Source organism: Triturus cristatus, chromosome 2_1 (genome assembly GCF_964204655.1).
Source record: "Triturus cristatus chromosome 2_1, aTriCri1.1, whole genome shotgun sequence".
NCBI classification, from domain to species: domain Eukaryota; kingdom Metazoa; phylum Chordata; class Amphibia; order Caudata; family Salamandridae; genus Triturus; species Triturus cristatus.
In genome coordinates, this window is record NC_140581.1 from 883,776,809 (window position 1) to 883,799,489 (window position 22,681).

At 45.5% G+C, this 22,681-nt stretch overlaps 1 long non-coding RNA gene across 1 annotated transcript in view; it reads right to left on the bottom strand.

Annotated features, from left to right (window-relative positions):
* Positions 1–3,134, bottom strand: part of LOC146866035 (uncharacterized) — a 122,394-nt gene extending 119,260 nt beyond the window's left edge. The window contains exon 1 of the long non-coding RNA XR_014976751.1: positions 2,794–3,134. This is a non-coding gene — a long non-coding RNA (uncharacterized LOC146866035). The remainder of the gene's footprint in view (positions 1–2,793) is intronic.
* Between the last annotated feature and the right edge of the window lie 19,547 nt (positions 3,135–22,681).

Genomic DNA, 22,681 nt, shown 5'->3' on the forward strand with positions numbered 1-22,681 from the left:
GGCAACAGAACAACAGCAACCTTAAAATTGAATGGATATCTTCCCAACCATCCACGTTTTCTGGAACAGGCCATGCGTAGCTATGCTTTCATTTCTTCAGTGTGCATCGGGATGTTTCCACGTCGTATAGGGCCAACCAAAGACGCACCCCTAAAATGACCACAATTCCAGTGCGTAATTTAGTTGGGAGAATCCACAGTCAGGCAGCATACATTTAGCACCGGCCAATGCCTGTCAAGCGTATGCATCAAACATTCTACTATCTGACTGTATAGGCAGTGAAACTCAGCCTTAGGCCTTAGGCCATGTTGTTCCGCTTTGTATGAATGTTCTTGCTGAAACCCACGAAGCAAAACTGACTCATAATATACTGTTCTAATCCCTGCATACTTTATTCCTCAATATTAAATGCAAATGCCCTTAACACAGCTTCCTACAGTGTTATTTAATGTATTTGTAACACAGGCCAAGGCATTGCTTTAGCCATCTAATGAATTTCCAGACAGTTTGGAATGGGTCAAATGTATATGCTGCAGCTAAGGCACTGAGTACTTACTTACATGTACAACCCTTATGTGTTCCCAATTGATCCGAAGCCTGTAATATTGTAAAACTAAAAGCAATCTACCATGCCCAATATCTTTTGGCTTTGAAAGCAAACCATAATTCCTAAGGCAATGATCTAGCTTTAGGAAGTAACATTGAATCTATTGCACGTGGTACATTCGCCATCCTTTTGATTAATATATGGCATCTATACCGTTGCATTAAATTTAAACGCTCCTGATTTCATTTGGGAAAACTGAAAAACGTTAAACATCAGCCGCCTGATTTATCTGCGTTCACCTGCAGGTGCGGCCTCCATTACTGGAGAACCTGTGACAGGGGTGTCAACCGCAATTGTTGATTAGACCTACCAATTTAGAGCGCTTAACATAACACCAGATACATTGCCTCAGGAACATTGGAAGCAGACTTTCAATTGAGAGCGCCCAGCCTAGAGCCAGTCCCATTACATGAGGAACACTGAAATCAGACTAAAAAATTTAAAGCGCTTAGCATAGCCACAGATGCAATACCTCAGGAACCCTAGAATCAGACTTACAATTGGGAGTGCCCAGCATAGCACCAGTTGCGTCACATGAGGAAACATTGGAATCACTCTATTGAGAGTGCCTACCAGTAGCATTACTTGAGAAGCATTGTACTCACTTTCAATTGAGAGCACCTGGCATAGCACCCGTTGCATTACATGGCACACGTTGCCTTACATGACAAAACATTGAAAATGGACTGTCAATTTAGAGCGCGTATAACGGCACCATATGCTTTACACGAGGAACATTGAAATTAGATTTTAAAATGGGAGCGCTTAGCATAGAGCCAGTTCCATTATATGAGGCACTTGATATCATACCTACAAATTTAGAGTGCTTATCAAAGCATCAATTGTATTACATGGGAGCATTTGAGAATTAGATTCTTCCCATGTGAGCGCATAGCACCAGTTGTATTACCCTTGAGCCCTTGACTACTGGCTTCTGACTTTTTAGCACTATGGTTTGGCATCACACATGTCACAAACTGCCCACATTAATGGGGTGATATTGAAACGTATTCAGGACAGTCCTGCATGCAGGAACCCTAACACCCCCTGTGCTGGACTGCTTGAGTCTTTTATGCACTAGTTACAAGTAGTCACAGTCCCTCGCACCGTTATCATTACGGTGCCGTAATAATCACACCAGTATCATGGGATTATGTAAACCATTCCCCATGGCCGTCAGCCTCTCCCTTTAAATCTGAGAGCTTATGCACATGCCAGCGAGCCGATGCGAGCAGCATCCACCTCATGGCGTGGGGATTTCTTGTTTCTCAGCACAGTAAAAACCTCTCTCATACCAGGCCTGAAATAACACACCTGCTGGTGACGTGCAGGGCTGCTCTTCCCACACAAACACGCCGTGCCTCATTTGCTACGAAGCGGCCGCGAGGCCACCTGTTTTTTGTAATCCATCGCGGATGCAGAGCTGCGCTTGAAATTCAGTAAAAGAATTATTGTAGCGCCTCTAAATCAGAGGCGGATTGTTAGCATATAAGCGCTTCATGTAACAACTATCATAGTCGTGCACCGCAAGGGAACATAAGACGTGACTGTTTTTCAGCCTGTGAGAACTTGTATAAGGCATGGAGGGATATGGTTCAATTTCAATGATTTTCGAAAATGTAATTTAAATATACGGGGCTTCTTCTCGTATATTGCATGATCTTTTTCACCTGAAAATCAGGTTAAAGCTGGGCGCTGCCGCTGTTGAACATCAATACTATTGGCGTCCTCAACGGTGCATGCTTTATTTTATGCAGAGCGTAGCCTATTGCTGTTCCCACCCTGCCATGTAGTTTAAATTATAGCGCAAACACGACTAGCTGAGCTACACTTTTTTCAAAATCAAGTTTAAACATCGGCTGAGCTACACAATATTTAAATTGCTCTGTTTCTTAAAGCTCGCTATGCAAATCTTCGCTCAATTTGTTTTTATGTGATATTATCTACAGTGACGCACTCCTGCCTCGTTGCACCAACACCAAAATGGATGGCTACCTGACAAACACGAAGCACGGTTTAAATACCTTAAAATAAATAATAGCATTACATTGTTGCTCTAGAACATGCTGCAGTTTCAAAGCCCTTGCAACTGTGTGACGTTTGCTACTGTTACCTAATTCAAGGCCCCCCGCCATTGACAAATTACGCTGCCAGCCAAGCGCACGATCACCATCAAAAAAACGCACCGCAGCTGACCGACACAGCTGTTCCCCTCGCGCTGGATCGCCTTCTCCGCCGACGAGCCCAACACAGGCACTGATCGCACACCAAGTCCAGCTGCTCTTCTCACCCCGCGGGTCTCGAAAAGGCAACCTCCACGCTCCTCCGGCTGAAAACTCCCGCTTTAGTCGGTGAGAATACTGGGCCCACTCTGCTCTCCACTCGAGTATTCGACGACCTGCAAGACAAAGAAGAAATTAAATTACAGCCTCCTAGCGAGGCTGGTATGACTAGTGGCAGGCTGAGGGAGCGGCGAGCAAAGAGGCGGACTCCGCCGCTCCCCAGCCTTTTATTGTTCCAGCAAGGCCAGTTCTAACTGGCCTGGCGTTAGCCAAAGTGCGTGACCCGGAAGTGCTTTCAATCACTTCTGGGTCACGCCCCGGTATGGTCATCGGGGTCCGGCACACCCGCCATACCTTCGGTGTGGCCGATGCCGGCCCTACCTTTCTAGTGCGTTATTTAGTTGGGAGAATCCACAGTCAGGCAGCATACAGTTAGCACCGGCCAATGCCTGGCAAGCGTATGCATCAAACATTGTACTCACTGACTGTATTGGCAGTGACACTCAGCCTCTTAAAGTTAATAAATCACCAGGTTGGATCTCTACAGTGTTGCAAAGACTTCCGGCAGGAACAAATTGAATCGCCATACAGTAAAGAATCAGGGCCCGGTTGTGTGGGATCTGCGGTAGCTTTAATCGTCACCAATCTATGTTGAAGCTAATCTTCTGACATAAGTAGTGTAACATTAGTAAACGTTTATTCACAGCTTCTCTCAGTAAGCCTCTGTTATCGTCTCATCAGGACACGCTCCAACTGACAAGTCTGGAATGTTTCCTGCACGAGCGCACAAAGTGGAATACACATTCAATATTCTACACGCTGATGCAGAGCCAGCATGGAAATAAAACATAACAATCTGCCACTTAAACTGATGGCAGAAACTCAGACTGCAACAATTTTTCCAAAATACAAACTGTGTTTTGACAGACTGATGCAAAGTCCTTGAGAAAATCCTAACCTTAGTAAGGAGTGAAACAGGTGTCAGATGTACAGTCACTAAATAGTATTTTATAAACATACAGATAACAATGATGCCACTGTGAAAACTTTAATAAAGAAATTAAAGAAAAGAAAAATTATTCTCCATGAAAATGTCTGACGTAATCTGTTCTATATATTTTAGTTACCTTATTTGAACATTTGTGTCAACAATCATGCTTCTATATAATTATTTAAATGAACCGAGGATGTAGGCCTGACTAAATTGTATATAAACACAAACCTATTTAACTTTATTATATATTTGCTAATTGTGTAGACGAAAGAAGCGCTGCCACCCTATACTTTCATTAAGACAAAATGAGCTGGTCCAGATCATGGCAAGAGTGGGGGGGAGAAACCTAAGGGGATGTTGTGAAGGTTTGGTGCAGATGAGGAGCAGATAGGGAAAGGGAGATGTTTACAGTGTTACAAGAAGATTGCGGGTGGATGGAAGTAACAGAAAACACACAGATAAGAGGAATAAGGGAGGTAGGAACATGAAAGGGTGGCATGTGCTAAGGGGTTGATGAGAGGTGCATGGGGAAGGAGGGATGGGGGTCAGGAAACAGAGGAAAAACACAAAGGAGGAGACCAGCAAGAGAAGACAGAGGGCTACAGATGGAGAATAATCAAGTCGTATTTGCAAAGAGTGGCTAATCCCTGGGAGGGTGGGGGTTCTAGGCACTGTGTTATCCATCCTGCAGTTCAATACAAACAGTTAAATGGAGTGTAAGTACATAGCCAAACAGCCAATAGCATTAAGTGAGAGATGAATACTCTGCTAGTCTGAGCTAAGATGTGTTTGACAAAGTCTGAAGGAGGTTGGTTGAAGTAATCCAACAATTGAAGAGCCACATTCAAATCTTGCTATATGTATTAGGCCTGTTTGACATCTGTGCTATAAAAAAACAAACTCAAAAACTTTCATGTTCACTGGTATCTAGGCTGGAGTGCTGGAATAATTAGTAACTAGTGATGTTTGGAGAAGTTGTTTATAAATGACATACAAATGGTCTGTCTGTTGCAGCAGATCACCTGTATTGGGTCTTCAACCCCAAAGAGTTATAGTTCACTCCCTTACCCAACACTGGCCCCACACCAACCTCATCGTAAAGGGCTGAACCAATCGCTGGCACACTTACACTTCACACCGGGCACTACCACACTTTCCATGGGGCTATCAAGAGGGACCCCCGGGGCTTCCCTACCTAGCTGCACGTACTCTCAACCACCATGAGTCTGTCGGCAGACGTTAAGTTTCTCAATCTAAACGCGCGGGGAATACATATGGTGTGGAAACGTTACATCATATACGCCTACATTAAATGCCAGCAAGCACTGGTCATACTATTGCAGGAAACCCACCTCAGAAAGGGAGAACTTGATAAGCTTCAAATGGAGGAGTACCTTTTGCGCCACAACATATTCGGCATACACCCAAGGAGCCCTCATCTGGCTTAGGCCGGGAGTCCCCATTGTGGAAACTAATAGAAAGATAGACCCCGACGGTAGATATGTCCTGCTAGAGGCACCATTGGATGGACAGCCAATACTGATCGGTAGCATTTATGCTCCAAACACGGAACAAACACTATTCTGGGAGACCCTCTCACTTAGCCTGGCTCACTTTACATACTCACCGTGGGTTTTGATAGGGGATTACAATTGCGCACTAGATCTCCACCTAGAAAGATCGCATCCACTGACCATAACATCACAGGCCCATGCGCACACGGCCCGGTCCCAGGCCTGGGAAAATCACTGGTCATTGATGGACGCATGGCGACATGCACACCCGACAACTAAACTCTACTCCTTCCATTCAATCCACTACGACCTACGGGTGCAGTTGGACCGATTCATGTGTATGCACGATCCTCCCCCAAACACTACATTCAGGATATCTCAGCAGGGTAATATCTGAGCACAACACTTAAATGGCGTCCACCCACACCACCAGTCCCCACCTGGCGGCTCTCACAAGATTTCCTGGAGGATCCGATATTCCAACATGAACGGAAGGAGAACATACAAAACTACTTCTCAGACAATGCAAATCAAATCAAATCAGGTGTTTGTTAAGCGCGACTACTCACCCGTAAGGGTCTCAAGGCGCTGGAGAGTGTGGGGGGGTTCGCAGGTTTCAGTTCATCAAGGAGGGGGGTCTGTCGATGAGCCAGGTTTTGAGGTTTCTTGCGAAGATGGGGAGCGATGTTATCTGTCTGAGGTGGGTGGAAGGTCGTTCCAGGCTCTGGCCACGCAGAAGGAGAAGAGCGGCCTCCCGATCTGGTCTTTCTGGTGCGGGGGACCACGGCGTAGGAGAGCTGGGCTGATCGTAGGGTCCTTTGGGGTGCGTGGAATTTGAGTCGCCTATTCAGGTATGCTGGCCCGGTGTCATGGAGGGCCTTGTGAGTGTGGGTTAGCATCTTTAAGGTGACTCTAGCTTCGATGGCGAGCCAGTGGAGTTTGCGCAGGTGCTGGGAGATGTGGCAGTGTCTTGGCAGGTTGAGGACCAGTCTTGCGGCGGCGTTTTGGATGTTCTATAGCTTGCGGGTGAGGTTTTTGTTTATTCCAGCATAGAGTGCGTTGCTGTAGTCGAGACTGCTGGTGACGGTCTTTCTGTGTTCAAGGGGGATCCATTTGAAGGTCTTACGTAGGAGGCGGAGGGTGTGGAAGCAGGAGGACGAGACGGAGTTGATCTGGCGGTCCATTTTGAGCTCTGAGTCCCGGATGATTCCCAGGTTGTGTGCGTGGTCCATGGGGGTGGGCAGGCTTCTGAGGGCGGGGGGCCACCAGGTGTCATTCCAAGTGTCTGGGTTTGGGGCCATGATGAGTACTTCTGTTTTGTTGGTGTTTAGTTGTAGGCAGCTATTTTTCATCCACTTGGCGCCGGCTTCCATGCCTTTTTGAAAGTTGTGTCTGGCGGTGTTGGGTTCGTTGGATAGGGAGATGATGAGTTGGGTGTCGTCTGCGTATGACACAATGTTGAGTCCGTAGGTTCTGATGATGTGGGCGAGCGGAGCCATGTAGACGTTGAAGTGCGTAGGGCTGAGGGAGGACCACTGGGGAACTCCGCAGGTGGTAGGTGTAGGGTCTGAGAGGAAAGGGGGGAGTCTGACCCGCTGCGTTCTGCCGGAGAGGAAGGGGCGGACCCAGTCAAGGGCCTTGTCTTTTGATCCCTGCGTCATGGAGTCTGCGTATTAGGGTGCAGTGAGAGACTGTGTTGACTGCAGCTGAGAGGTCGAGGAGGATGAGGGCTGCTGTTTCTCCTTTCGCCAGTAAGGTACGGATGTTGCGGCGAGGAGGGCGGTTTCTGTACTGTGGTTTTTTCTGAAGGCGGATTGGGAGGAGTCGAGGATGTTGTGCTCTGCGATGAATGTGGCACGTTGGCTGTTAATGGCTTTCTTAATGACTTTCGCTGGGAATGGGAGCAGGGAGATGGGTCTGTAGTTTTTGAGGTCGGTGCGGTCCGCCGAGGGTTTCTTCAGGAGGGGGTTGATCTCAGCGTGTTACCAGTCATCAGGGAATGAGGTGGTTGCCAGGGAGCGGTTGATGGTGTGGCAGAGCATGGGTGCGATGGTGTCAGTGGCTCTGTTGAAAATGTGGTGGGGGCAGGGGTGCGTGGGGGCCCCAGAGTCCATTGACTTCATCGTCTTCAGTGTGTCTTCGGTGGTGAGGGCTGTCCAGTTGTCAATCGCTGGCTTCAGGGTGTCGTGGTGGTTGGTGAGGGTTCAGTGTGTTGGTTGTCTTCGTCGACAATGGACATGCACACTCCATGGACTCTAGGATGCTTGAGTGGGATGCCTTCAAGGTGGTCATGAGGGGTGCATACATCTGACAAATAGTGGGGGTGTGAAAAACACTAGAGCAGATGGTGCAAATGACGGAGCAAAGCCTGGCACAATTATCTAAAGAAGCAGACACACAGGTTAATCTCCACATGCAAATAGCAGAAGCCAAAACCAAATGCGCAGATGCCTGTGCAGATCTGCACAGATACAACTTCTGTGCCTATGCTGCAAGGGCCCACAGGGAGGGAAACCGAGTCGGAGCACTGCTGGCAAAGCTAGTCCAGCAGGACCAGAGCGCCCAACCTATCACCAGTATCAAAAACGAGACAGGCAAGGTCATTTATGAACAGGCAGATATCATGCTAGCCTTCTACGAATATTACAGTGCTCTATATAGGGAACCGTCCCCTGACAGAGAAGGGTACATCCAAAAAATTCTGCATTCCATTACTACAGCACAGATGACGGAGGACAACCAGACCTCACTAGACGAGCACTTCACGATAACGGAGAACAAACATGCGATTCATCATTTAGCCAAAAACAAAGCCCCGGACATGACGGCTTCCCCATAGAATACTACAACACATTCTCCCAGCAACTATTCCCCTAACTGGACATAGTATATAGAGAGACGCGAGAGACGGGGATGCTCCCCCAATCCATGCAGAACTCCGTACTGGTGATATTCCCCAAACCGGACCGAGACCCACTGCTAAGGTCATCTTATCGACCTATCATCCTACTGACGGTGGACTGCAAAATATTTGGGAAGATCCTGGCAAACTGAGTAACAGGTATGCTTTCAGCCTTTGTTTACCCGGATCAATGCGGGTTTGTACCAGGACGGAACACCTCTCAGAATATATATTGGCTATTTCATATTCAGGACAGGGTGGAGAACCGGTTCCTGCATGCGGCATGCCTTATACTTGACCTGGAAAAGGCCTTTCACACCTTAGCATGGCAATATTTATTTGCGGTTCTGCAACGAGTAGGGATGAGACCCCAACTCCAACGTACATTGAGTTGTTATACACCGGCCTCACCACCCAGGTCCGTATAGGCCAACATATCTCTCCATCTATTCCGAGGACCCGTGGGACACGTCAAGGATGGCCACTCTCCCCATTGCTGTTCACCCTTGCAATGGAATCGCTGGCGATCAGACTTAGGGAAGGGGCGAGCTTTGGGGTAGACCACTCGAGGGCCGGATTCACAGTGTATCTCTGTACACGGATGACCTCCTAATATATGTGAGAGACATCACAGCGGACCTCACACATTTGTGGGCCACACTTGAAGACTTTGAGACAGCCACGGGCTTGAGGGTGAATTGGGACAAATTTACCAATTATCCCCTTCATCCAGACACCCCCCATCTGGAGATAACGGCTGGGGAAATTAGGTTAGCCTGGAATGGGACCCCTCCTAGATATCTGAGAATCAGGCTGTACCACACTCCGCGAGATCTCCTTGAGGGAAACTACTTTCAGGCCCTATAGGGAATCAAGGCCCAGGTCGCCTTCTGGCGAACACTTCAATTGGCCCCAATAGGATGGTGGTTTTATCAAAAATGATCATAGTCCCCCGTATTCTCTACTTTTTTGCGAATGTCAAAGTGATCCCTCCACGGGCTTTTTTTAGGAGCTAAAGTCCTTACTGCTGACCTTGGTCTGGGGCAGAGGTCGCCGCAGAGTTGCTCTGATGACATTACAGCTCCCACGAGACCTGGGCGGGTTGGGAGCCCCATCCTTTGAGGCCTATTTCCTCGCAGCACAACTGCAGTGGATCTCGCGTTGGACAGTGGGGTGTCATATGGAGGAAACAGAAACATCAGCGGGGACACTGTCAGCCCCAGAAATCATCCGAATGCTCCTCGTGGGGACTAGACCAAATTCCTCCCACTCTATCTTGGTGAAGGTAGCCAGATCCTGTAGAATGGGAATCCACTGTCTTTCTCGAACGACGCCAATGTACCACCTATTATTGCCACTAGTGGTCCTACCTAGGGATCATAGCTACTACACATCTAGGGATCTCCAAACTTGGACAGAACATGCACTCACGGAGGTGGATGCCCTGTTCACCGACGGCCAATTGACCTCGATTGAAGGTCTAGCAGAGGGAAACAGGCTTCTGGGAGGACAATTCCTGCTTCATAGACAACTAATAGTGGACTGTAGAGGAACATGGGACCTGATGGGGGAGAACCCAAAACACACCCTACACTACACGCGCTATTGAATATGGGAGCAGGGAGACACCTTATCACTTGGATCTGCAAATCAATCATAGACCTCACATGTGCACCATTAACAAAATTACGGCTCAAGTGGGAGGAGGAATTTGGTCGGCAATACTTGATAAGGAATGGGTAACAGCCCTGGCGCACCAAAAAAAGAGTCGCGTAACAAGCGCTTTAAAAACTTCCAATTTAACATACTACATTGTGCGTACCTCACCCCGGAACGGCTCAAACTCTTCTTCCCTGCAACAAACTCCGAGTGCCCACGCTGCCACACACCAAAGGCTCTCTTTATACACATGCTTTGGGCCTGCAACCACCCTGCAGCCCTATTGGGCAGAGGTGCATGCCACAGTATTGACGGCCATGGGTCTGACAAGCCTCGCCTCCTGGGAAGCCAGCACCCTGGGAACAGAAAAATCAGAGGAAGGTGGAGACTCGTTTTGCGATATTGGCCCTTCTCCCCGCTAAGCTCAATATTACACTACACTGGCGCTCTTCTAGCGGCCCGCCCAATAGCGGCCTGGAAGAGGGGCAGTCCAAAAATGGGGTCAGCCGAAGAGGACGCAATAAGGCTCGAGGACGGGGTGCGCAGAGACGTCCCATATCCACGGAGTGGTCGATGATCCTCCTTAGCTTCAAACAGACACATAATACCCCCACGAATTCCCCTGTAGTCGCACAAACAGAGTCCAACCCCGCAACACCCCGTGCAACACAGCAACACAGGAACACCCCGAGAGGGTCCCAATCCCCCGACTCCTTATAAGTTCCTTGGTGAAAGTGATTCCCAGTGCCAATAGACCAGCAGCTACCAATGCCCTCAGCCCTAGCCCCCCTTCTTCTCAGTCTAGAGTTAGTTACCCCAGTTGGATCCAAAAAGGTAAACTCTTTAAGGCCAATCTTCAGAGTAGTCAGCTTAATTGAATAGACCTCGGTAACTAACAGGCAGGGAGGAGACCCAGTCCACTAGGCACCCTTACACGATCACACGCGAGATGCCTACTAGAACAACAATGGCCTCTGATGTACTTCTGTATTAATGGTAATATGACTAGCCGAATGTTTCATGACTATCAAAGACACTATGAAATGTATAGTCTGTTAGCACATGGAAAAATGAATAAAAAGGTTTACAAAAAAAAATGACATACGCATGGCCATTGTTTTCTTCTCCTTTCTTACATAGGACTCTGGAATTAATGATTATAATTCTGGTCTCTCGCTGCAAAATTGACATGAAGGAAATCCAAGCCCTTTTCAAGCGACTTTACGGCAAAAGTCTTCGCCAGGCAATCATGGTAGGATATGCTTCCTGATCAAGGACCTTGAAGGATCCTGAATTGTAATTAATTAATTGTAATTCATTTGTTATGTGTAAATGCAAGGAATTAAAAGTGTTCATTATACAGGAAGGAGAAACAGTTCATTCAAAAATATTCTGCAGAACTAGTGGGGTTTTGGAGTACAAACATAAGTTTTGTGTATCATTAAATAAATGAAATATGACAAAATGACGCAGCCTGATTAATAACTGAACTTAAAATGATTAACTATATTCACAGCAATAGTGTTGTGCATTTTGAAAGATCTGTAAGTGTAGACATAAGATTCCATTGATTTCCAATGTCTATTTTTCCAACTATTGCTTACCTTATTATGCAGATAAAATTATTGCAATATAATGGGATGTGTCTATATGAATACAGTTCATAGCATGCAATATTAATTTCTGAATTTAATGTTAAATGTGCTTTCTGTTGTAGGATGAGCTCAAGGGTGACTATTAAACAAGTCCGCTGGGTCTAGTTGGACATGACTAGAAGTTACACCGTTTTTCCTCCAACTTCGCAACTTTTTTTCAAACATTCCATTCAATCAGCCACTTGTAAGGTCAAAGTTTTGTATATGCTTGATTAGTCTCACACATTGAGATTGACCTCATCATGATTTCTTTTCTTTATACAAGACAACTGCATCGGTAATAAAGATACATATTTTGCAGTGGCACCTAGTGGTTGTTTCTATCCTGGTGTTCAAGTTTTCATTCATAGACGGTGGCCTGAATGTGAAGAGGAAATATGTATTGTTATAAAACACATTTCGTGCTCAGTTTGTATAGTACAGAGAGAAATGTAGATTGCAAGGGCCTAGTTGCATTTTTCTTCCACCACTTTCTTGACATAAATACACAAAAGAATTATCTTTACTGATAGAATTATGGATTTAATTGCTGAGTCAGACAATGCCATAAAAATGTGGAAGCAATTAATTTTATAGCAGCAGAAATTAATTTTAAAAAGGGAATATTGCTGATGTGGGCGGATGATGGCAAGGTTTTAATCTTGGGTAGAAGAATCGAGACCCAATCGACAGCAGTGGTGCCAGAAACAACAAGCACTGCCAAAGCTAGATTGTATGTTTTTAAGTGACATTGGACCACTTTCTGGATTGTTATGTGGCTGTGTGAGTGGGTTGATGGATGAGTGAATCGACTGATGAGAGTGTAAATAGATCAATGAATGTGCAATGGGCAAATGTTTGGATGAATTCTTTTAGTTACCGTAGAAGTAGTTGGATGAATGAGTGGGCTGATGTGAGAAAAATAGGATGAAGGAAGTAACTGAGAGTTGGCTGTCTAGATAAATGAGTGGATTGAAGGGTCATTAATTTGATAATAGATGAGACTGAGGTTGGAAATTGCCTGGGAGCACTTAATGTATATGAGTACCAATAGAAATTAATCGGTGGGTGAGTGGATAACAAATAAAATGTTGGAAATACACATGAAGATGAATTGTTGAGAGGTGGATGGATGAGTGAGGGAATAAATAGATGAGTGTAGCAAATGACTTCCATCCATTTAATCTGCTCGGATTATTTTTGATTTTTGATCACCCGTTTTTTGGAGCTTTACTGTGGGTGAGTCTCACTACTCAAGTCTCACCCGTGGTAATTGCATGGTAATTGGGCTTTGTGTGCATACCACCAGCATACATCTTTTAAGAAAAAAACGCTGTAGAACAGCTAGGGTAAGTGACACTGGGCTGGTTACACATGAATATGTGTGTACATGCATGTGCACATGCGTGCGGACTGCACATGTGAGACTACAGTCGTGCGCAGCCTGGTAATTGCAAACAGGTAGCCTGGCACAGAAGAAACACTGCAGGGCTAGATGTTGACATGACACTGGTCTTAGAATAATACTGGGCACTCATAGGTAAGGACAGTAGGGTTTACTGGTTTATCTGCAGTGTCACTGTATTATACAAATGGGAGGAAATCTGCCTTAAATTACATTTTTTCTGAACTATGGCCTGCACAGTAGGTCTACACAGTCCAGTGAGATATCAAACTGGGGTGAAACATGTACAACAAGTTTGAATATGCAGGTCCTAAGAACCTACATGTGCTCTTCAAGGGTCATACAGAAATGTCATATTTCTATGGCTCAAGATCAGAATCCAGGGCATTTGTCACCCTATTGGGCCAAGTAAATTACTCTGCTCACAGGCAGAGGGATAAAAGGCCTCCACACAAAAAGGAGCCATTATCAGTGCTTAGCTCAGCTACCAAAGAGGGAGGGGTAGGGAGGAATATATGCATCTGGTAATCAGCTGTCATACTGTTCCATGGTTGGGACAGCCCAGGTCCAATAAACAAAGGAGGAAGCCCAGACATCTGGAGCCAACATAGGAGACCCTTTCTTTGAATTTTTGGTGAAAAAGTTCCTGGCAGTAAAGTCAGCTAGGGGTGGAGCTGAGGCCCCCAGAGGAGATGTGCACAGAGACCACTTACTGGCACCATATTGGATTGTCCCAGCATGCTGTGCAGGTGGGTCAGACAGGGGTTGAGGGTTCGTGTGCCATCATAGGATTGGCCAGGGATGCCTGGCATCTACAACTTTCCAACCCTCACTTTTTTCTCTTGTCCAAGAGAGACACAGGGAGTTGGATCCTGGACTGGGACAGCGGCCACACCATGGACAGCTAGAAGGAGAAGCCCCCTGATGCCCTTCGAGACTAAGGACCCTGCAGGTGACCCCAGTCCCAATGGTTCCCTCCGGAACCTGTGAATCAGTCCCCCTAACACCATCTGTGGACCAACTAGTTGAAGACCTGGAATTCTGTACCCCAGCAGGAGGGGAGAAACATCAGAAGACAAGTAAAAGAGAAAATATGGAGTAGGGAGTCAGTGAGACCAGCTCCTTGCAAAGTGCACCATTTTAGAGGATAGGAGGCATGCTGAAACAGCTCCAAGTGGCTATGGCTCACCATCAGAAACACACGGCATCCAAAATCACCAAGTTCAGCCCAACATGCCCAAGAAATGACAAGGAAAGCATCTCACCTTTGGCCCCCAACCGAGTGCCAGAGTGCATGGGGCTTCCGCGCAGGTTTCCAAGTAACGCCTGGGTCGTCAGTTGGCAGGGCTGGTGTTTACTGCTCAGGGAGGGTGCATGCTTGAGGCCCAGGCCGGTGTTGTCAGGAATGAGAACCCATAGATGAAAGAAGACTGGCAAATTTAGGATTGTGGCCTAGGACCTCATCTCAGGAGCCCCCACATGAAGAAATGAAGGAGCAGCATTGTTGCACCTCATCAGTGATGGTGGACTCGCCCCTGCTCCCTGCGCTCATGTCTAGGGGGAGCAGGGCAGCACCACAGAGCCGACATGCTGCCAGCTCCTGTGCCAGCGTGTCAGTGGGATCCTCGTGCTGTCCCAACAGAAGTTGCATCAGGGTGTCCCAGGTGGAATTGGGCACCACCAAAGATGAAAGGAAAAAGAAAAGATGACATGGGGCTGAAGCCCTGTGCAACTAAAATCACTGTGGCCGAGCCCACTACTATAATATTCACACTCCACAGTTGGGGTGCCCCATAATGTCCAATGTGCAGTGCTTGTTTTGCAAAACCTCTGCAGTGGTGGTCCCCTAAGGAGAGCAGGGGCACCACCAACAACCTAAAAGAGAATCATGGAAGCCGCAGGAGTTGCAGAAGCCCCTAGAAGTAATGTTGGTTACTACCCTAAGTTTCTAGGGTCAAGGTATATATAACACCCAGACTTTTTCAACACTGCTTTGAGCATGTCTAAGGCTGGAACTTTTGTTTTACAGCTTCGTACGGCAGAGATCGACAGAGGTTGTTCCTGTAGCTGCATGTTCAGTGGCCTAAAGTGGTTCAGGAAAGACACAGACATGTTATTTTGATGAAAAATTCTTTATTTAAAAAAGTTATTGCTGAACGTGATTGTTAACAAGCATTACAAAGCTTTATTGACAGTATTGATTGCATGTGAAACATGGTTGCTTATTTCAGTAATAGAATGGTGATAATCAACATGTGGTTATGGGTCTTTGTTTGTGGTGCCCCCCGACAAAGCTAATAGGTCTGCTTCCTTCAACACGATACCCCATATGGTGATGTGCTATCTGGTATAGGTGTAGGGGTACTTTGATTTTTGGGGGTTATTACCCACTAAGGGTCAGATATCAATCAATCAGGGGATTGTAAGCACACTACTCACCCGAGAGGGTCTCAAGGCGCTGCAGGGATATAGAGGGGGGGGGGCAGCTCTGTTTAGTCGAAGAGCCAGGTCTTGAGCGTATGATTTCAGAATATCACCAAAGGTACTTATTTATTTGTAAATTAGTACATAGTGTTGAGAAGTGTGTGGGTAATAAATGTACTTTTCCTTTTTCAAAGAAAAAGGACAGACTGGACAATCTTTTATGAAGTGTTAATATTGCATGTCGGAGAATGATGATTACTAACTCACACCACCTCCCTTGAGTAGTCCTTAGGCTGAATGGGGGTTGGGAGCACACTGCCTCACATGCCAGTACAGTCCTTAGGCTGCTCTACTTCGCTACCCTGAAAGAGTCAAGCACTTCATGTGGGTGCTTTGTTCCCAGTGAGGGGATAATTGTTGACCTTTTACTTCTGCAGGCCGTACATCCTGCATAATGAATAACCTGACGCCTTACAATGAGTGAGAAGGCCCATAGGTTAGTTAATGTATTACATAAGTATGAGGTATTTGAATAGAGTGAACCTTCGCAAAAGGCAGCAGAATCATGTACAGGTTCAAAGACAAAAATACAGTTGAGGTGTCATCTGGGTTCTGAGTGTGGAGATAGACTGTTACTCTGTTGTAGTGTAGTATTCTCTAATGAGCTGTGTCTTCAGCTCTTTTCTAATTGGAACAGAGTTGATGCAGTCTTTATGTACACACAGATGTGGGTCAGATCCAGGGTGTATAAACAGAGAAGGCCTGTTGCCCAATTTTTCTTTTTTGTACTTCTTCAGCTCCATTCTGTTCCTGAATTGGCAGTAGCTGTATCAAGAGGCAGTGGAGCTGGTGAACTTGTTAGCCGGAAAGGCAAGGATGCCAGGTGTAATCTCTTTGCAGATGAATGAAGGATAATTGGGTGAGAAAATAGACCGTGGATATCTTGGTGACTGGAATTGTGGATGGGTGACTGTATAACTATTGGTATTGGTTAAGTTGGTGAATGTGTGAATAGTGAATGTGTGTGTAAGTGGTTGCGTGGATGAGTGCATGGATGGAATGGATGGAAGATGGATTAGTTCCTGGGAAGGAAAGAAGGGTATATGGGTGGATAGATGGATGGTTGGACAGAAGGGTGTGTCAGTGGAAAAGCAGATGGTTTTTGAGTGGCAGAATGCTTTGATTGATAGATGAGGAATGAATGAGGAGTTATGGGAGCAAGAAGATATGTAAATTAGTAAGTTGATGTAAAACTGAATTAGTGAATAGGTGAGTGTGCAAGTGGGCAGTAAGTGACTGAGAAAGCAGATTGGTGAGTGAGAGGGAATAGATAGCTGGGTAAGTGAAGGACGGGTGGAGGAATTGGTAAAGAAAGTCAGTGAATGAATGGGTATATGGAGTTTGTATGTAGATGAATAAAATGAAAATGTAAATAAATGAGGCAAATCAGTAAGTCATTGAATCCATGAAATAGTAACACAGTAGGTTAATGTGAGTGAGTGAATGACTATTTTTTACTAGCAGAGGAAAGATCAATATTAGCATAGTCTTGAAGAACTAGGACTCTCAGACATAGTGTTCATTTTTATTTTCACAGTACAATCCCACTGCATTGTCTGTGCATTCTGTCTAGTAATCTATCTGACACAACTCCTCTGGTCATTATCATATTCCTACCTTCCCCTCTTTAGGAAAAACAACATTAAATACTATGGGAGAGAGACAGACCACAAGCCTAATCTGAGCTATAGCTGAGCTTCTGCATAGCAAAGACAAACTGACTTTTCTTAAATAAATTGTTTCCTTATTAAATAATTGTCATGACCGTGCTAGTTTAAAGCAATCAGCAAGGCTTTCCTCAGATAAAAGCGCTCAAGAATGTGAAACCACAATACCGTAAAGAAAAAAAAAGAAAAAAATTAAAATTTCAAACACAAATGTGAAAGTGAAATTCAATGTAATCATGATTAATGGGCATGGGGAGCACGAGAAGTTGGACATCCTTGGTGGCTAATCCATATTGAAGTGCGGTCATGAAAAAGTGATGGTTCGTATCAACCGTGGCTGCTCCTCTGCTAAGGCAGAGGAGCATGACCCCAGAGCTATTTGAGTAGTGCAAAAATAAAAGGATAAAAACAAGATGTTATTATCATTTTATTTTTCTGTGTGGGACTGGAACCAGATTGGGGCGGGGCTGAGCACAGTGAGGAGTGGTTTGCACTCCCTAAGTGCGTATTAATTTTTCACCAGCCCTCTTGGGCTAGCCAAGAATTCATGGGCACTTACCATGTTTTCCACCTGGCTGTGTTGCACAGCCCGATGGAGAACATACCAAGGCTCCCAGGCACTGCCTGAGCGGCCAAACAGGCCACTCAGACCAATCACAACATCGTCTTGATTGACTGGGAGAGTCTACATCCGGTGCTGTCAGTGCAGAAAAAGAGGCCAGAGGAGAGACGTGCGGTGGCGGCTGCAGTGAAGGAAAGGTAAGTTAATTTTTTTCAATCCATTCCCCCTGCCCACCACCCCCATTCTGATGAAGCTGCCTATGCATCTCAATGAAAAAGTTTTTCTTTGTGTAGAGAAAATATCTGGATACTGAAAATGCCCTCTTGGTTGGGAGGTATAGCCGTTCTGGGCTTGGCAAGGGTGCCTATGGCTTTTTCAGAGTCCTAAAGAAACCCCAAATAGCCACAAATACTCTCTATGCCTCTAACTGGCACAAGCTGCTGAAATTTACCTCAGCGGGTTTCATCTTTTTGGGGAACCGTAGAAACTTTTCCTGTAGACAAGTATTTATGCATTTGTATTGTTCAACTTATCGCAGTAGGCTTTCACCACAATTTCTGGTGGCCAAAGGGTCTCCAATCTCCCAGGAAACGTTCTTGAGCATCCAGTTCATGGAAATTGGCTGAAGCAGCACAGCTCCCCCGGTCAAAAGAACCTTCTTCCTTTACAAAGAAAAAAGGGAGAAGTTTCACTTGGGCAAAATAATAAAATACTCAGCTACAACTTATCCAAACGATTTTCTTTCAGATGAATGCAGCTTCCTCAGTCTGAATGACCTTATACGAATTTCAGCTTTTAAGAGAGGCCCCACAGGACAAGTAAACTTCTCGTACAAGATACAGGGGCAGGCGCAGAGCTGTGCCAAATTCAGCAGTGCCGCACTCCGACATTTTTAAAATGCAGGGATGCATTACCCTAGTGCTGGCGCACAAAAAGCTGCCTTAGTGCCAGCACAGGCACCCTTCTGCCATATTGCAAGGGTGCCTGTGTGCAGGGACAATTGTTTATGTGCAGGAAGGGACACCTTCCTGCACATAAACAATCAAAAATGGCAATTTGCTCTTTCTATGTGTGCTGCAGAATGCAGTACACAGGGAAAGAGCAAAAATCAAGGAGAAATTATTAATTTCTCCTTGTATTGTCATTTTAATGCCTGGTAATCCTTGGCATTCAATTTTGGCACAGCCGCAGCTTTGGAAATCTGGGGCAGCGTCAAAAAGCAATGGAACACCCACAGCAACACCCATTGCACATTCCTTTGCTGCAGAGGATGGGGGGCATATTTACAAGGCAGCGTTAAGTAATGTTAAGTGGCTTAGTGCCACCTTGTAAATAAGGGAAATGGCGCTACGCAACCAGAGCATCACAAATGTGATGCTCCAGTGGCAATAGGGGCTTGTAAATATGCCCCCAGATTTGTAGGCTATTAAGGTTAGTTTGAGGACATATGGGCATATGTACAAGGGTATAACACCACCAGAACATCACTTCTATTGACGTTCTGGTGGTGCTATCACCTTCTCCATATTTACAAAGTGGCATTAAGCCACATTTTGTGGATTAATGGTGCCTTGTAAGTATGGCCCCTTAACACGCATCATTTAGCATGAAAGGGGCATGCAATGGGTGGTGCTCCGGGTGTTCCACCGCAACAACCATTGCTTTTTTAAACTGCCCTGGATTTACAAGGAGGTGTGAATCTGTGACATTGCAAAAAACTAATGCCATGCAAGAGCAGGCGTTAGAATGGCGCACAAGGAGAAATGCTTTTATTTCCCCTCGTTTTTGCTTTTTCCATGTATGCTGCTTTCTGCAGCACACATAGAAAGAGCAAAAAGCCATTAATGATTGTTTATACGCAGGAAGGTGTCCCTTCCTGCACATAAATAATCATTGAATAATGAGGATTTGCTACTTTCATGTGTGCTGCACAATGCAGCACACATAGAAAGTAACAAATAGCTATTATTGATTGTTTATGTGCAGGAAGGGACACATTCAACGTTTATGTGCAGGAAGGGACACCTTCACCCTGCAACGAAGGCACCCTTGCACTATAGTACAAGGGTGCTTGTGTTGGCACTAAGCAGCAAAATGTAGTGCCAGCGCTAGGGAAAACGCAGGGGTGCATCATATTGTAGTAATACATGCTTTGAAAATTTCGGATGACGGCGGTGCCAAATTTGGTGCAGTACCGCACTCTGATATTTTCTTGTAAATATTCCCCATACTTCTAAGCCCTTGAAGCAGCTTTCCAGTCTTAGAGATTCAGGGCAGAGTGGGACAAACAGCATCTTACCAGTTCTTTGTCAGGCAGTATAAATCTTCCCAGAAAGCAGGTTCTTTCCTCTTAGGGATCAATCACCTCTCTTACTGGAGTGGGTTAAGCATAGGAATTCAAAGGGTTAAACCAGTCTCTGATTGACATAGAATAGTTCATTCAGCAAATCAAAGTAAACTTCCCACTCTTATTGAGCCAGTAACAGTTCCTGTTTTGGGCATATGTCTTGTGACAAAAACTATCCCATAGTGTCGTTCACTACAGAGAGCAATGTGTTACCTAAACAGTTCTCAAGGCCAGCTGCTTTAACACCTACAAAGATAAACATAAAATCTATACCACCCAGGATCCCATCTCTTCAAGGTTGCCTAATGTAGATGGCTCTTTGGCCCTTATAAAGTGCCATGCTGGCTATGTCAAAGACCATGATAATATGGTTGTAATTTAACATGGAAATGGAACCTTGGTGTGTTTGAAGAAAGGTGCCCTCTTATTCTACATTTTTTGGTGTACTTGTTTTTGAAGCCTGGAGGATGGCCAACTCAGACCCAATGAAAATGATGTGTTTAAAGTGGGATTAACATGTGAGCAACTGGAGATAAATTTAGGAATGTCAATAATCTTTTGTTTAAAAATGTTGTTTTGTTTTAGGCATATAATTGTAAACATGTTTAAAACATAGATACATTGCTTATGTTCTAAACACACAGGGCCTCATGTAGGTAGCTAAATACCGGTCGGTAACGGCCGAAATTCGGTAAATATCCCGTTACCGACCGGTATTTAGCTATCTGAGATGTAGGAGGCATAATTTCAGGATTCGGTAATTTACCGAATCGGTAAAATACCGATTCGGTAAATACCGAATCCTGAAATCATATGTAGGGAGCACTCTAAAGAGTGAAAATTAGTATTAAGAATTCGTTATTTACCACCAAATACAGGTTGGTGATAAATAACGAATACCTTGCAAAAAGTTAAATTTTTCAGATTTAAAAGTGCCATGTGGCAGACATACATGCCCGTTGGGCATGTATGTGCGCCACATGTGCACACATGCACGATTCAGGGGTGCAACAGGGTGTCAATGTGACACCCTGCCACCCTTGAATATACTCCTCCCATTACCGCCTCCAGGCCCATAGGAATCAATGGGAAGTTATGCCTCATTACCGAATCGGTAAATACCGATTCATAATTACCGAATTTTTCCGATTCGGTAAAATTTACCGAATTATTACCTACATACTACTTACCGATTCTTAAATACCGAATCGGTAAAATTCGGTATTTATGAATCGGTAAATAGTATGTTACCTACATATAGCCCACAGTGCTTCCTGGGATATTTTTTCTTACTGATTTGCCTATACACTTAGGACCTTATTAGGGGTACGGCAGTCCTCAGGTCAGTTGCACTCGTGGTGGCAGTCCAACCACTGCCACACTGCGGGACTGCCTTCAGTTTTATGTGTGTGGCAGTCGGACCGTCACAAGACCACCGGCTCCACCAAGATCAAGGATCCCAGGGGCCGTCTGCAACCAGCCTGAATATGCTGGCAGTGCTGCTGCCGGCACTGCAGAGCATATTACAAGTTGCCTTTTCACTGCCCTTTTCATGGTGGTGAGCCTGCCCTGAAAAGGGTTGCAGAGGGGCAACTAGGGGGCCCTAAGAGGGCCTCGTGCTGGATTTGGGCATGGGGGGTGCATGCTTTAATTGCATCCACATTCATGCACTGTGTGGCCTGCATGCCACATCATGCAGGAACGTTCAGCAGGTGCTGGCACAGCAGCGGGCTGCATGTTAGGCTCTTATATGAGCCTAACAGCCCACAGCCGTGAGACCGCCTCAGCACCACCTGCTCACCATGGTTTGGGTATCCTCCTGTTAGCACGGCGGTGGCAGGCCAACAGGAGGACTGCCAAACACGCAATAAGGCCCCAAATATTTAATGTTTGTAGTGGTATGTTTCTAGCACATGTTAGGAAATATGATATTTTAATATATGGCAGCCTGTGAAAGAAACATAGCCTTCTTTAGCACATGCTATGTTTGAAATACAAGTGGAATAAGTATTTGCTTCGCTATTGTTTCTGCACATTGAAAACTTTGCAACTACATAAAATCTATGCATACAATTTATGTTGACTTATCAATGTGTCAACCATGGTGATAAGTTTCCTTTTTTAGCATGAAACATTTCCTTTTCACAGCACACAGAATTGAGTCGTGATCAGAAGGCCTTGACCACTCCAATTGTTACACATCAGGGGCATATTTATGAGCCCATTGCGCCGCCGTAGCATCCCTTTTTGTGATGCTCTGGCAGTGCAAATCACAAAATCGTATTTATGAGGTCACACAAAGCCACTTTGATTGGCTTTGAATGGCCTCATGGATATGAAGTAAGGCAAGGCAGCGCACAACGATACGTTGCCTAACTCTGTATTAGGGAGACGTTCCATGGGAGTTGCTGTGGGTGTTCCTGTGCAACACCCAGGTATTTTTATGCTTCCCCAGACTTACAAAACCATATAAACCTGGGGATGCGACAAAATATTATGCCTCCCCGCGGTGGGGGGAGGGGCGCAGAGAGGAGAAATAACTTTATTTCTCCTAATTTCTTTTCCCTTTCATGCGTGCTGCATTCTGCAGCAAACATAAAAAGAGGAAAAATCATCCCAGGATT